The 17,261-nt window shown below is 32.6% G+C and overlaps 1 pseudogene; it reads right to left on the bottom strand.

The window, feature by feature from the left end:
- Positions 1-858: 858 nt before the first annotated feature.
- LOC140811188 (uncharacterized) lies at positions 859-16,782 on the bottom strand (annotated as a pseudogene).
- Positions 16,783-17,261: the final 479 nt, after the last annotated feature.

Raw genomic sequence — 17,261 nt, forward strand, 5'->3', positions numbered from 1 at the left:
GCACAAAAGGCGAGGGACTTCCTAGATTTGAAACAGGGGAATATATATGTGGCAGAATACATCCAAAAATTTGAAGAAAGATCTCAGTATATGCCTTATATCGTGCAAAATGGCACAGAAAAAGAGGAACACTTTCTATGAGAACTTTGTCCTGAAATCAAAAGAGATGTGCTATTGTCAAAGGTTGTTGACTATGGAGAGATAGTAGACAAAGCATTGATGATGGAACAAGGCAGACATGAGATTGAAAAATAGGGACGTGACTCCTCACTTTGACTACCTTTGAATTCTCTCTTTTTACCATGACCTGAACTCTTGGCTTTCTGCAAAAATTGTTGCCTTCGTTGTTGCCTTTATTTTTCAATCTCATGTCTGCCTTGTTCCATCATCAATGCTTTGTCTACTATCTCTCCATAGTCAACAACGAAGGCAACAATTTTTGCAGAAAGCCAAGAGTTCAGGTCATGGTAAAAAGAGAGAATTCAAAGGTAGTCAAAGTGAGGAGTCACGTCCCAAAGCTCTCATTCCAAGAAAAAGTCAAGACAAACCACTATGTACCACCTGTGTAAAACCTCTTTCCAGTGAATGTATTCAAGGAAATGGCAAATGTTATCGATGCATAGAGGCAGGAGTTTTCCAGAAGGTTCTAGTTCAGACGCCGAAAAATTGCAAGGGTCGTTATTCTCAATAACAAAAGACGAAGCTGACCCTGATACCTCGATGATTACAAGTATATTTATAATTTTGGATATCAAAACTATTGCACTTGTAGAATCTCGAGCTACACATTCTTTTATTCCTAGTCATTTGTGAGGAGACTAGGCATTGCACCATACAAATTAGAAATACAATATGAAATCACATTGCCTTTAGGACAAGAAATCCAAATGAAACAAATAGTTCGGGCATGTCCTATACAAGTGCAAGCCAGATAATTATTTGCTAAGTTTATTGTCTTGATGGTGTATGACTTTATCTAATACTGGGAATGGATTGGATTCTAAGTATTGGGTTATCATAGACTGTGGAAGGAAAATAGTCAGATTTGCATCAACAAGGATGGAGCCATTCACAATAAAGTTCACATGTAAATATCATTCACTTCTTATAATATCTGTCATGAAAGCCATGAAAATGATTCAAAAAGATGTCGGGGATTTCTAGTCGCTATTATAATTGATGATCATCATATGCCAAAGTTGGAAGATACTGAAATTGTTTGGGCATTCCCAGAAGTATTTGCGGATGATATAACAGGTTTACCTCCATACATATAAATAAAGTTTGTGATTGATGTGGTACCAGGCACGAATCCCATTTCTAAGGCCCCTACCATATGAACACAACTGAAATGAAAGAGTTGAAAGAACAACTACGTGAGTTACTTGATAAGGAGGTCATTTGGCCGAGTTCTCCACCATGGGGTGCACTAGTGCTATCTGTGTTGAAAAATATGGCACTCATTTGTGCATGAATTACAGGGAGCGAGCTGAATAAGGTAAATATCAAGAATAAGTATCCTTTCCTCAAGATTGAATATTTAGCTGACCAATTGCAAAGAGATGCTATCATTTCTAAGATTGATATACATTCGTGCTATCATCAGATAAAAATAAAGAAGGATGACGTCTCAAAGAATATAATCTGAACCATGTACGAGCTTTATGAATTTCTTGTAATGCCATTTAGACTAACTAATCCAGTTTTATTGATTTAATGAATAAAATCTTCAAGCCAAGAGTATCTAAGGCTGTTGTTAAAAACATTTATAGATGATATCCTTATATATTTACGAACAATAGAAGAACACCAAGAGTATCTAAAGCTGTTGTTAAAAACTTTTAAGGACAAGAAAATTGATATGGATCTGACCGTGCATGACATGATAAATCTTTGGAGGAGATGAAAACAATTGTGTTGTCTCGATTGTACAAGACTGATTATGAATAAAGATGAAAAAACAAGCATATTCAAATGCTTGAAGAAGTTCAAGGAATCATTTCAGGAAGTCGCGTTGAGCAAAAAAGCATTCGAGTTAAAATGAACCGGAAAGGCAGCTAAGACGATACCCAGAGCCCCAGGCCGAGGCAGGTGCACCCCAGCAGGGAAAAATCCCGCCAAAAAGTATATAAGACTTTTGTAATCCGTTTAAATCTCACATTTTTCACCATAAAAGTAATGCCTCCATATTTTCAATGCAAGCATCACTGCTCTCAGTACAAATAATGTGTTTGGTAGTTCTTTTGATACCACTTTAATTGTCTCGAGGCTTAAGCAATAACATTTCCATATTGCATCAATACTATACCTAGTCCCATATATAGAAGCATCTCTGTATAATAAAAATCCTCATGTTCCTTCTGGAATTGCAATCACAAGTGTTGATGTTAAGTTAGATTTCAATTCGTGAAAGCTTCGATCACATGCCTCACTCTAAATAAACTTTGCATCATTTCTTGTCAAAGAAGTTATGGACAATGAGATTTTCGTAAATCCTGCTACAAAGTTACGGTAATAATCAGCTAAACTAAAAAAACTGCACACCTCTGAAACATTGGTTGGTATGAGCCAGTTATTAATAGCTATAATTTTTCTTGGATATATAGATACGCCTTCCTTTGATATTATATGACCCAAAATTGCCACTTTTTCAAGAAAAAAATTTGAATTTCTTTCATTTTGTGTACATTTTTAATATATGAATCTAACCAGACATGACATGCTAATGTTAGAGTAGGTGCCCGTCGAGCCAAGTGTTGGCCGAGGGTTCATGTTTAAACATTATGTGTAAACAATCTTTATTTTAATAATATTTGAAATTATTTTTTTGGCACAAGAATAAGTATCCTTTTTTGGAATACTGTATATTTTAAAAAGTTCCTAGTCGATTCAGCCGCCGCTAAGAAGGATAAAGGTTGTTCAAGTTTGAGACTAGTATCTGCGATGCGAGTACCATGTTTCATTGGTAGGGGACATTGTGATGTTCGAACATTAAGATAGGTGCTCCTGGTAGAGTGCACTGAACAACCCTCCATAAAAGACTTTCCAAGTGGTTCTCACTTATCGAGTGGAAACGTCCTAGTTTATGGTTGTACACCATTAGTCCTTATGACCCGAGACAACATTGTGACTCTATATGCTAGCATTGCATTTTGACTTGTTTACATACTCATATGGGGTCATCAGGTGGCAAGGTTGGGTGTTTTGTCAAAACGTATAGGAGTCTATGCATTGTAGTCGGGGAATCACCGCTTACCTTCGGGTATGGATATCCTATGTGATCTCATGTGTATGCAGTTTGAAATCTCTTATCAGATTGTTGGTGTTAATTAAGAAAGGGGTTTCTTAGATTACACCATCGATGCAACTACAACATGACACATAATATCGATTCTTTGACATCTCTCGATATAACATTAGTTGTCTAATCGGTCGGGATATATGAGTTGAAGGGACCGTACTATAAGCTAACAATAATGAAATGGTTCTTGCAAGCACTATCATTTGATACATAGGGAATCATGTAAGCGATGCTGCTAGGCTTTTAAAATGATTGGTTGAGTTCTATCAGACTTGAGTTCTGACGTTCTTATTATCAATGAGTTGATAATTAAGAATGGAACAACTAGGGTATGCTCATATAAGGACATGTTTAGTCCTGAATCACATTGAGATGTGAACCCACTGCTAGTCGTATCAATAAACCATTGAGGGCCACACAGATACTAGCTTTCTAGATCTCGTTGAGAAGTAAAATAGTTCAATGTGTTCCACGACTTATAAAGGAGTTTATAAGCGTAAAGAAAAATTAGAAGCATGACTTCCATATAGGAAATGTAGCTTTTAATTTATGGAAGTGTTACTAAATTAAAAGTTGGCTCAAATAAATAAAGTATTTGAAAATTGTGATTTTCATAAATATTATTATGGACTAAATTAAATTAATTCAAGTTTTGAATTAATTAAACACTAGTGGACCTAGTATAGTCTAAATGATTAAATTAATTCAAGTGTTGAATTAATTAAATAACATTTAGTCTTATAGAGCCCAATAGGATATAATTATTTAACTAGTGAGCTTGATTAAAATCAAATAAATTTTAAATAAAAGTTCATTGACTTCGTAAATATTACATTCCAAATAAAATTGCATGCTTGGGAGAAGGTTGGAGACAACTTTTTCAACAAACTACGCATGGCATGCACATGCAACTTTTTACTTTTTCAAGTACCAAGAAAATTTCCTCTCCTTCTCTCCTAAAGTGCAATGGCCAAAATTTTGCCCCTAAATTATACTTCAATTTTTGCTTCTTCATTTTTTATGAGAGTATTCACTTTTCAAAGAAAAATCTTCTAATTTTTCTAGTTCAAAATTAGAGTGGATCTTCCTAGTTTTTGGTGGGCTTGATTTTGTGCAAGGACTACTCAAGGAAGGCTTGTAGATTTGTCTACATTTCAAGAGCTAAGTTGTTTAACAACTTAGTTGGAGCCATCATCAATCCTTATTATTGATATGTTAGAAATTCTAAACACACTATGTATGACATATTTTTGTGTTTTTGTTATTTTCTACACATCATTGCGGGTGCTCGGTTTTCTTCTCGAAATAAAATATTTTGAACCTTCATTGCGCTTCCGGACACCGTAACCGATCCCCTTTCAGGTAAATCTTATAAGGAGATTCAGACAAGTGTATTGTCTTGATCGTATAAGCATAATTGTAATGCCCGGAAATTTAATCCTAGTAATCTATGATTATTGATATATAATTTGATATGATTATGAAAGGATTAATCGGGACACGAAAATAAGACTACATGTGAAATTCGAGAAATTGGGGCAGAGAGTGTGGCGCCCGAGCGGTGGTTTTTGACCGCCCGAGCGCCAATGTTCAGCAAATGTGTGTTACGGGCAGAAGAAGTGGCGCCCGGGCGGTAGTTTTCGACCGCCCGAGCGCCAGTGGGTGATAAGAAGAGGAGGCTCCGGAACAAGGTGATCCACGGAATGATTTCGTCACTTGAATTTGACCATGTGGATCACCTTGTTCCGGAGCCTCCTCTCCAGTCTATCCAATATTTGGGTGATTCTCTCCTTGAAAGACAAATTCGGTGTCAGCTGAAGTGGCTCGAAGTTCAACACATGAAAAGGATTCGACATGTAATTCCGCAGCATGGAACACATTATGAACTCCCACCAGATTCGACGGTAATGCAACTCTGTATGCGAGTGTCCCAATTCTTTCTAGGTGTTGCGACTGTGATTGTTGCACTCCCAAAAGCAGGTTCTCCACAAGTAGTATAATTCGATGAGTTCGAATATCGTATCCACGAGAAAGCTAAGGTAATTACAAGTCCACTACAATGTCTTTTTATTATTTTTTCTTTTAGTTGTTTGAATCTTTAATTGGTAATTTTTAATTGTTCAAATTTTAATTTAAGTAGTTGAGATTAAAGAATCCACTCTTGGTATTTTAATAAAGTTAACATTAACGAATATTATTGAAATCCACTTAATAAAATGGTTCCAATATATTAAATAATCATATTTATATTATGTTATATATTATTATCTTATAAGTATATAATATATACCAAAACTTATAAATGTTGTCAAGTATTTATTGTGCTATATATATATTTGTAAACACTAAATCAAGGTTCCCACTTTAAATGGTTGTTAAAACCAAACTAACATTTAAATGGTACCAATAAATTAATATTATGATATATTTATATATAGTAAATCAAGGTTCCCACTTTAAATGGTTGGTAAAACCAAACAAACATTTAAATGGTTCCAAGTAATTTAATATTATAATATATTCATATATAATAAATCAAGGCATCCACTTTAAATGGTTGGTAATACCAAACTAACATTTAAATAGTTCCAAAAATTTAGTGTAACATATAGCAACAATAAATCAAAACTCTCATTTATAAGTAGGGTATACAAATGCTTAAATAAATAAATATAACATAAAAAATATATAATGATTAAATAATATAAAACATAGATTCTTACCTTTTAGTAACCTTATTATCATGCCAAGAGTTTTACCTTTTCATCTCAACTTTAGGAAGTTAGCTATTCATTATTCTAACATGCTAATTATATTTAAATGAAGAAATAAAGGAAAAATATAGAGAGAAATATTATGAACTCAAAGGTTTGTTCATAGAATGAGAAATATCTCAATACATTACAATGCACCCCTATTTATAAACAAATTTGGGGAGACAACCACAAATAAAATATTATTTTTTTACACATAAGTCTTAATTGGTATTCCAAGATATTATATTATATTACACATCACTTTTGAAAATCTTCTTCTCTGAATTTGCTTCTTCACATAAAAAGAAACATGTGGATAATTGCGTTGTCTAGTTGTGGTATTTTTTTCAGACCATTTGACCAAGTAATTTGAGAAATAGGGTCAAAATACTAGAGCGTGGTAAAACTGTCACTCCTTTGGTAACTTTATTTGTTGCTTAATTTGATCCCAATTTTGAGAGGATTTTTATCTCATGCTTCCCACCAATATTGTAGATATTAACATCAACTTTCTACAGGTCCAAGAATCATCTTAATCTCATTTGCAACGCCAAGTTTATTCTTTTTTTATCCAACCGGTAAAAAATGGTAAAAACTTGTAATTATACAACAACTTATATTTTATACAATTTATAATAAAACATATAATATTTAAACATTTAATAAAACAAAAACTATATATTTATAATATAAAACATTTAATTAATGTACAATTTTTATGTTTATCACACCTCCCAACCAGCTTATTGCTAGTCCCTAGCAATTTAAGCGTTAATAGCAATACAAAACATATTGATTAATTTAAATAGAAATGTAATCAAAACTATCTAAGTGTTTAGATTAAATTTGAAAACTGTCAAAGTTATATCAAGATCATCATAATTATAATTTATGAAATAATTTGAGATGTTCAATTCAAAGCTTATTTCAGGTAGTTAAATGTACACGGTCTTCAGAAATTCTTACTAAGAGTCTCAACTCAATATCCTCACAGGTTAATAAATGTTTCAATTTATGGCAACGATTTCTCTCATGGAGTTGGAATACAGATAAATGCTCAGAAAAATGATTTACAAAATGCAGACAGACAAAAGAGCCAAACTAATCAAAAGATAGAAAATCCATTGATTCAAAATCTAGTTGTTCTTATTTTATATATATATATATATATATATATATATATATATATATCAGATTAAGTTTATGCTTCTTGACCACATATTTATTTAATTTGTACAATAAATTTCTCTCTTTCTTTCTTTTTTTTTTTATGAGAGATATATGGGTCGTAGCATATAACTTAAAAATTACATAGATTTTCAATATCTATCTTTTTGTATTTTTCTTTTTTTTTTTTAGGAAATATCATTTTTTTTTTTCAAAATAAGAACTCAAGATCTAAACAATAAATAGTCTCTTTCATGATCAATAAAGGCTCGAAAGCTGTTTTCTCAGTCCTCTCCATTCACTCACAAAATATGTGTGAGTTTAATATTTTAGGCACTCTTATAAGGTATATCTTGGGCCATATACTTTAATACCTAATTTTATCACAATGGTAATCAATCAAAAAGATTTCATAAATCATATTTTTATATTGATCAGAATATTAAAATTGCCTTTTTTTTTTCAAATAAAAATTTAAAAATTCTTAAATAGATTAATGCATGTTCTAATTTAAATATTTCAAACATGTAATGTATAACATTTTTGCAAAAATTACTAAGATACAAACAATAAACATGATTTTATTTTAAAATAATATATATATTTTTTTATTTTTTTAATTTTTTTTTATAAGTTTGTTCTCCCCCCAGTCAAAATATGACATTGTCTCTAATGTCAAAATAACTATTAATAAAGATTACATAAAGAAAGAGATATCACCTGGAATTTTATTGAAGATAACAAACTGAAATAAACACAAACCAATCCACGACTTTTGAATCAATGATCCAACTTCCTTTTCTTACTGCTTGATTGTGACCAATTGATCTTTGTTATCATCGGATCAGGCTTATGAACAAAAGCTTCCAAATCATCAATTAATTGGTCGACAGTCGAAGCACAGATGAGCATCCGTCGTGAATTTTCTGAAATGAAATTTTGTTCCACAGCTTTATCAAAAATGTCAACAAACTGTCATAATAATTATTGATATTCAACAAGCCCACAAGTTTATTATGGATATTAAGTTGTGCCCAAGAAACAGTGTGAAAAATTTCTTCTAATGTACCAAAATCACCTGGTAGTGCGGTAAAAGCATCAGAATTTTCAATCATTTGACTTATTCTTTCATACATAGAAAAAACTTTTAATTCCTCCCCAATCGTAACACCTGTGATATTTCCTTCAGCTAAAGCTGTAGGAATAATACCCAAAACCTGACTACCTCCAAGATGAGCAGATGTTGAAACAGATCCCATTAACCCAATATTACCTCCCCCATATACAAGGTGAATTTTTCTCTCAGCCAATATCTTTCCAAAATTATTCGCTGCTTCTACAAACACTTCATTTTTTCCAGGACTCGACCCACAAAATACACAAATATTTTTCAGTGTTTGTGCAGAGGATCCAGCCATGTTTTTACTTTCTTTTTTGGTCTGCGAAAATAGAGAGAAAGATGAGAGATTTTATAGGGGTAATATGTTATCATGACAAAACTATGGGTCACAGCTGTAAACAGAATAAATAGTAAAAACAATAATGACACACATGCATATAAACAGTAGTGTGATTGTGGCTCACAATTTTCCTCTAGTTTTACGTCCAGAAATGTCTTCAATGCATTCTATGAGTCGAGGATATGCTTCCCATCCAATTTTCTTATAAATTGGCAAATAGGGTCTTTTTTAGTCGGATTTCCAAGACTATGATGCTCATCTTGGAATTGTTTACGTAAACGGATAAGTTCAATATGCACATGTCCACTAGATTGCGTCTCTCAAGAGTCAATAAGATGTTATCTAAAGACTCCTTACTCAGCCCATTCTTAATGAAACCAATTTTATCTTCTCTGTTATTGGAAACACATCTCAAAGATCTGCATCGTTTGTCACAAGTCCATCTTGCACACTTATGACAAACCCCTAAACTTTTGGCCCTTCGTTTTTTTTCGCATAAGTGCTTTTTCCTAATCCAGGAAAATACCGAATGAATAATGATTGCGGAACTTCTCCTCCTAATCGGACCTTAGCTTCTATTACAAGACGAATATCTTCTGGAATTCCTTTTTGCATTAGCAATCTCAATCTTTCACACCTTCCTGCATAAATTTTTCTTAGAACATTTTCAGAAACAGAGGGAAAATATTTACAAATTTTTGAGAGAATTTCATCCATTTTGAAAAGAAAAGAAATGTTTTTTTTTTGTATCAGCAATTGTGGGAAGCTGATTTAACCGACTATGAGAGTCACGGAGTACCGTTATCCGCCATTTATCCGGGAAAATAAAAAGATTAAGAAAACAAGAAATAAAAACAAACAAACTTAAATGCAACACCAAAAAAGTTAAAAAAAAATTAAGGATCAGAAAGAGAAATAAACTCTTCTTGAAAGATTTCATTTTCCAAAAATGTTTTAAGCCTTTGTCCATTTACTTTAAAAATATCACCATTTTTAGGATTTTCAATATCCCCAGCTCCATAAGTATACACATGCTTTACAACATATGGGCCTGTCCATCTTGATCGTAATTTTCCTAGGAATATGTGAAGTCGAGAATTATAAAGCAAAAATTTTTTACCGATCTCAAAAGATTTTCTAAGAATTATTTTATCATGAAATGACTTGATTTTTGCTTTATAAATCCTTGAATTCTCATACGCGTCATTTCTGAGTTCATCAAGTTCATTAAGTTGCAATTTACACAATTTGTTGGCATCATCAATGCTTGAATTTAAAGTTTTGATCGCCCAATAAGCTTTATGTTCCAATTACACAGGCAAATGACAATGTTTTCCATAAACTAACCTATAGGGAGACATATTCAATGATGTTTTAAAAGCCGTTCGATATGCCCAAAGTGCATCATTAAGTAGCAGAGACCAATCTTTTCTATTTGAGTTAACAATTTTTTCCAAAATTTGCTTTATCTCCCTATTAGCTAATTCAACTTGTCCATTTGTTTGAGGATGATAAGGAGTAGTTACTTTATGAGTAATACCATATTTTTTCATTAATGAAGCAAATGATTTATTAACAAAGTGAGTTCCCCCATCACTTATCATGCCTCGAGGAATTCCAAATCTACTAAAAATATTTTCTTTTAAAAATTTGATGACGATTTTATGATCATTTGTTCGACATGGAATTGCCTCTATCCATTTGGAAACATAATCAACTGCAACTAAAATATACAAGTATCCAAAGGACGGTGGAAAAAGTCCCATAAAATCAATTCCCCAACAGTCAATGATTTCAATTTCAATGATAGGATTCAAAGGCATCATGTTTCTTTTTGAAATCGCACCCAATTTTTGACAATTTTCACAGATCTTGCAGATTTCGTGGGTGTCTTTAAACAAAGTGGGCCAATAAAATCCACACTGCAAGATTTTTGCAGCCGTTTTCTTTGGAGAAAAATGTCCTCCGCATGCTTCTGAATGACAAAATTTAATGACACTACTTACCTCATTGTCGGGTATGCAACGTCGAAAAATTTGATCTGGACAATACTTGAACAGATACGGATCATCCCAATAAAAGTTTCTTTACCTCATTCAAAAATTTTCTTTTATCTTGGGAACTCCATTGCGGTGGCATTTTTCCTGTCACAAGAAAATTTACTATGTTAGCAAACCAAGGTGTAGTAGTAACTGAAAATAGATGTTCATCAGGAAAATTATCGTTAGTTGGTGTCATTTCACAAGATGATCCTGTTACTAGTCTCGATAAATGATCGGCTACGACATTCTCGGTTCCTTTTTTATCTTTGATCACAATGTCAAATTCTTGGAGCAACAAAATCCATCGTATCAGTCGTGGCTTTGCATCCTGTTTGGTAAACAAATATCTAATAGCAGAATGATCAGTAAACACAATAGTCGTTGATCCAATCAAATAAGAACGAAATTTATCTAATGCAAATATTACAACAAGTATTTCTTTTTCAGTTGTGGAGTAATTCATTTGAGCATTGTTTAAAGTTCTACTTGCATAATATATCACATAAGGCTTATGGTTTCTTCTTTGACCCAATACTGCACCGACTGCATAATCACTCGCATCACACATGATTTCAAATGGTAAAGAACAATCAGGAGGTTGCATGATAGGAGCTGATGTTAAATGTCGAATGATTTTATCAAAAGCATTTTGACATTCTTGAGTCCACTCAAATGCAGTGTCTTTTGTTAAGAAATTACAAATGAGTTTAGATATTAAATTAAAGTCTTTTATAAACCTCTTATAAAATCCAGCATGTCCCAAAAATGAGCAAATTTCTTTAATGGTTTTTGGAGGGGGTAAATTGGCAATGACATCAACTTTTGCTTTATCAATTTCAATTCCATGAGATGACACGACATGTCCCAAAACAATTTCAGAAGTAATCATGTAATGACATTTTTCTCAATTTAAAATAAGACCTTTTTCCTCGCATCTTTTTAAAATTTTTTCCAAATTTTCAAGACAATTATCAAATGTATTCCCAAAGACAGTTAAATCATCCATGAAAATTTCAAAAAATTTTCAACCATGTCGCAAAAAATGCTTAGCATACATCTTTGAAATGTTGCTGGGGCATTGCATAATCCAAATGGCATCCTTCTAAATGCAAATGTTCCGAAAGGACATGTGAATGTAGTTTTATCTTGATCTTCGAGTACAATGGGAATTTGATAATAACCTGAATATCCATCAAGAAAACAGTAGTATGGATGACCTGCTACTCTTTCTAAAATTTGATCCAAAATGGTAATGGAAAATGATATTTTCTAGTGCCGTCATTTAATTTTCTATAATCAATACACATCCGCCAACTAGATGGGACTCGACTTGTTAACAATTCACCTTTTTCATTTTTTACCAATGTAATGCTAGATTTTTTTGGAACTACTTGTGTTGGGCTTACCCACTTACTATCAGAAATAGGGTAGATAATCCCAACATCAAGTATTTTGAAAACTTCAGTTTTCACAACATCTTTCATGTGTGGATTTAATCTCTTTTGTGGTTGTTGAGATGTTTTTGCATTTTCTTCTAAGTGAATTTTGTGAGTGCAAATTTGTGGATTAATGCCCATGAGATCTTTTAGTGTCCAAACAATTGCATTTTTATGTCTTTTAAGCATATCAACTAATTTACCTTCTTGATCACTTTCTAGTTTGGAAGAAATTACCACCGAATATGTTTCATCTTCTCCAAGAAATGCATACTTCAATTCTTCTGGCAAGGGTTTTAACTCCAATATGGGTGGTTCGTCTTTGTTCTCATATTTTGCCTCAAATTCTTTTTCTAATCCTGGTAACGGGTGATACCTAATAAAATCATCAAGATCAATTTCAATATTTTCTTTAACAGTTTCAATTGAACAAATATCTAATTGATCACGAGTACTCCCTTTTTGAATGTTTTCTTCCACAAGAGTTTCAATAAGATTTTCATCTTCACCTTCATCTCCTTTGTCATATGGTTGCTTACAAAGATTAAAAACATTGAGCTCCAAGGTCATGTTACCAAATGACAACTTCATTATTCCATTCCTGCAATTTATAAGAGCATTAGAAGTTGCTAAAAATGGACGACCCAGAATTACAGGAATTGCATTACAAGCTTCGATAGGTTGTGTATCTAAAACTATGAAATCGACAGGATATAAAAAGTTATCAACTTGTTCCAATACGTCTTCTACCATACCTCTTGGCATTTTAACAGATCTATCGGCAAGTAAAAGTGTTACCGAAGTAGATTTAAATCGCCTAGATTGAGTTCTTGATAAACTGAATATGGAAGTAAATTCACACTAGCTCCAAGATCAAGCAAGGCTTTTTTAATCCTTCGTTCTCCAATAATACATGAAATAGTAGGACAACCAGGATCTTTTTATTTCAAAGTATTATTATTTTGAATGATTGCACTTACTTGTTCGGCTAAAAATGCTTTCTTTTTCACATCCAATTTTCTTTTCACAGTGCACAAGTCTTTCAAAAATTTGGCATATGATGGTACCTGTTTTATTGCATCTAATAAAGGAATATTAACTTTTACTTGTTTAAAAATATCATAAATATCAGAATTCAAATTTGTTTTTTTTTTTTTTGTAATTTTCAATGCATGAGGGAATGGTGGTGATACTGTCTGTTGAACCTCCTCTTCGCAAGTTATAGGTTCCACTTCCTTACCCTTTGGAGTTGATTTATCATCATCTTCACAAGGTTCAAGAATGGATTTTTCCACAACCTTACCACTTCGAATGGTAATAACAGATTTTACCTGATCCATCGGTTGAGTTCCAAAAGTTCCAGTTTGTGAATGATGATCCTTTGGATTAGGCAGAGGTTGTGAAGGAAATTAACCTTTTTCATGAACATTAAGTGCAGATGCAAATTTAGCAAGAGTATCTTTCAAATCTGTCATGGTTTGAGCAGTTTGAGTATTGATAGACTCTTGCTTTGCAATGAAAGAATTCATTGTATCTTCCAAATTTCTTTTAGGTGGAGGAACATAAAGTGCATAATTTTGAAACTTTTGTTGATTTTGGAAATGTGGTTGTGAAAATTGTGTAGCATTATCATTCCTCCAACTAAAATTTGGATGATTTCGCCAACCTGGATTGTAATTTTGAGAAAATGGTTTAAAATTTGGCCTTTTGAAATTGTTCAAAACATTGACTTGTTCATGGAGACATTCTTTTAAACAGGGCAAAGTGGGACAATCTTTTGTAGAATGATCACTTGTTTCACATATGTGACACGAAATTTCTTGAACAGCTTTTAATTGACCATTTTTTTTTCAATTCAAGTGCCTCAACTTTTCTTGCCAAAGAGGTAAATCTAGCTTGAAGATCATGTTCATCTTTGAGAGTGTACATACCTCCACCAGATGTATGAGATTGAATCTTGTTTGATGGTTCGATTGTACCTATAGGGTCCCAATTTTGAGCATTTTCAGCTAATGAATCGAGAAACTCAATTGCCTCATCTAGATCTTTATCTTCAAATGTTCCATTACACATAAATTCAACCATTTGCCAATCTTTAGGTGTTAAGCCTTCATAAAATTGAGAAACAACTCTCCAAATTTTAAAACAATGATGTGGACAAAGATTAAGCAATTCTTTATATCTATCCCAACACTGATAAAAAGTTTCTCCTTGTTTTTGAGTGAAAGTGATGATTTGCCTTTTGAAAGAATTTGTTCTATGAGATGGAAAAAACTTTTTCAAAAATTGTTGTTGCAATTCATCCCAAGTTCAAATGGATCCCGATCTAAGATTTTGTAGCCAAGTTTTAGATTTATCTTTTAAAGAAAAAGGAAAAAGCTTAAGTCGAATGGTGTTCATGCTACAATTTAGATCATTATATGTGTTGCACACTTCTTCAAACTCTCGTAAAATACATTTATGGATTTTCAGAATCTAAGCCATGAAAATTAGGTAAAAGTTGGATAATACCAGGCTTAAAATTGAAATGAGATGCATCAGGGGGAAAAACTAGACATGAAGGTGCACTATTACGTGTAGGATTCATGTGATATCTAAGTGTTCTTCGTCTATCATGATCATGTTGAGATTGAATTTCATCTTCATTTTCTTGGATGGGTTCTTCCGCCATGTTTTGTAAAAATAAAGGGTTATTTCGAATGAGTTGACCACTAAGTGTACGTGACCAAATGCTCATGAAAATACAAATGCAAAAGAATAAAAACACACAAAAGCAATAAAAATTCAAATGAAGAAAAATAAACTATAAACAAAATTAAATAGACTTGAAATTAAATTATACTTCCCCGGCAACGACACCAAAAATTTGTTGCGACTTTGATAGTTGCACTCTCAAGAGCAGGTTGTCCACAAGTAGTATAATCCGATGAGTTCAAATATCGTATCAGCGAGGAAGCTAAGGTAATTACAAGTCCACTACAATGTCTTTTTATTTATTTTTTCTTTTAGTTGTTTGAATCTTTAATTGGTAATTTTTAATTGTTCAAATTTTAATTTAAGTAGTTGAGATTAAAGGATCCACTCTTGGTATTTTAATAAGGTTAACATTAACGAACATTATTGAAATCCACTTAATAAAATGGTTCCAATATATTAAATAATCATATTTATATTATGTTATATATTATTATCTTATAAGTATATAATATATACCAAAACTTATAAATGTTGTCAAGTATTTATTGTGCTATATATATATTTGTAAACACTAAATCAAGGTTCCCACTTTAAATGGTTGGTAAAACCAAACTAACATTTAAATGGTACCAAGAAATTAATATTATGATATTTTTATATATAGTAAATCAAGGTTCCCACTTTAAATGGTTGGTAAAACCAAACAAACATTTAAATGGTTCCAAGTAATTTAATATTATAATATATTTATATATAATAAATCAAGGCATCCACTTTAAATGGTTGGTAATACCAAACTAACATTTAAATGGTTCCAAGAATTTAGTGTAACATATAGCAACAATAAATCAAAACTCCCACTTATAAGTAAGGTATAAAAATGCTTAAAGAAATAAATATAACATAAACAATAAACAATGATTAAATAATATAAAACATAGATTCTTACCTTTTAGTAACCTTATTATCATGCCAAGAGTTTCAACTTTCATCTCAACTTTAGGAAGTTAGCTATTCATTATTCAAAGCGTAAAACTTTGAATATGAAATTAACATGCTAATTATATTTAAATGAAGAAATAAAGGAAAATATAGAGAGAAATATTATGAACTCAAAGGTTTGTTCATAGAATGAGAGATATCTCAATACATTACAATGCACCCCTATTTATAGCCAAATTTGGGGAGACTACCACAAATAAAATATTATTTTTTTACAAATCATTTGGTAACTTTATTTGTTGCTTAATTTGATCCCGATTGTGAGAGGATTTTTATCTATGCTTCCCACCAATATTGTAGATACTAACATCAACTTTCTACAAGTCCAAGAATCATCTTAATCCTATTTGCAACGCCATGTTTATTCTTGTTTTATCGAACCTGTAAAAATAGTAAAAACTTGTAATTACACAACAACTTATATTTTATACAATTTATTATAAAACATATAATATTTAAACATTTAATAAAACAAAAACTATATTTTTATAATATAAAACATTTAATTAATGTACAATTTTTATGTTTATCACTAGGATCTCGAACGTTCCTATGAGTCTAGGACTGAGCTTGCCCTTCTTCCCGAATCTCATCATACCTTTCACCTGTGCGACTTTCACGAATACATGATCTTCTACTGCAAACTCGAGATCCCTGTGCCGGTGATCTACATAACACTTCTGTCGGCTCTGCGGTATTCATCATGTTCCAAAACCTGACCACTTACTTTGAAGTCTAACTGACAATATCTTTTCCCAACTTTGTCCTCTCTCCTACCTCGTCCCAATAAACTGGCGACCTACACTTCCTCCCATACAATACCTCATATGGAGCCATGCCAATGGATGCCTGATAACTATTGTTGTACATAAACTCCACGAGAGGTTGCTTCGGCTCCCAGCTGCCCTGTAAATCGATCATGCAAGCTCTAAGTAGGTCCTCCAATATCTGTATCACCCTCTCTGATTATCCGTTGGTCTGAGGATGGAAAGCAGTACTGAATAGCAGCTCAATACCCAATGCTTGATACATAATCATCCAGAATGCAGGCGTGAACCTCGGATCTCCGTCTGACACGATGGACACTGGAATCCCATTCACTCTGACTATCTGTCTGATAAACAACTCTGCGTAATGAGTGGTGAAAGTCTTCCGGATTGGTATAAAGTGTGTTGACTTGGTGAGCCGATCGACTATCAACCAAATGACATTATATCCCCCAGTAGTCATCGGTAGTCCCGTCACAAAGTCCATGGTACTGTTCTCCCATTTCCACTCGGGAATAGGGAGTGGTCTCAATTCCCTGAAGGTCTCTGATGCTCGGCCTTAACCTGCTGACACGTCAAAAACTCGGAGACGAAACGCAAAATATCACGCTTTCTAAGGTCCAAAAATTAAGG

Source organism: Primulina eburnea, chromosome 14 (genome assembly GCF_022965805.1).
Source record: "Primulina eburnea isolate SZY01 chromosome 14, ASM2296580v1, whole genome shotgun sequence".
NCBI classification, from domain to species: Eukaryota; Viridiplantae; Streptophyta; class Magnoliopsida; order Lamiales; family Gesneriaceae; genus Primulina; species Primulina eburnea.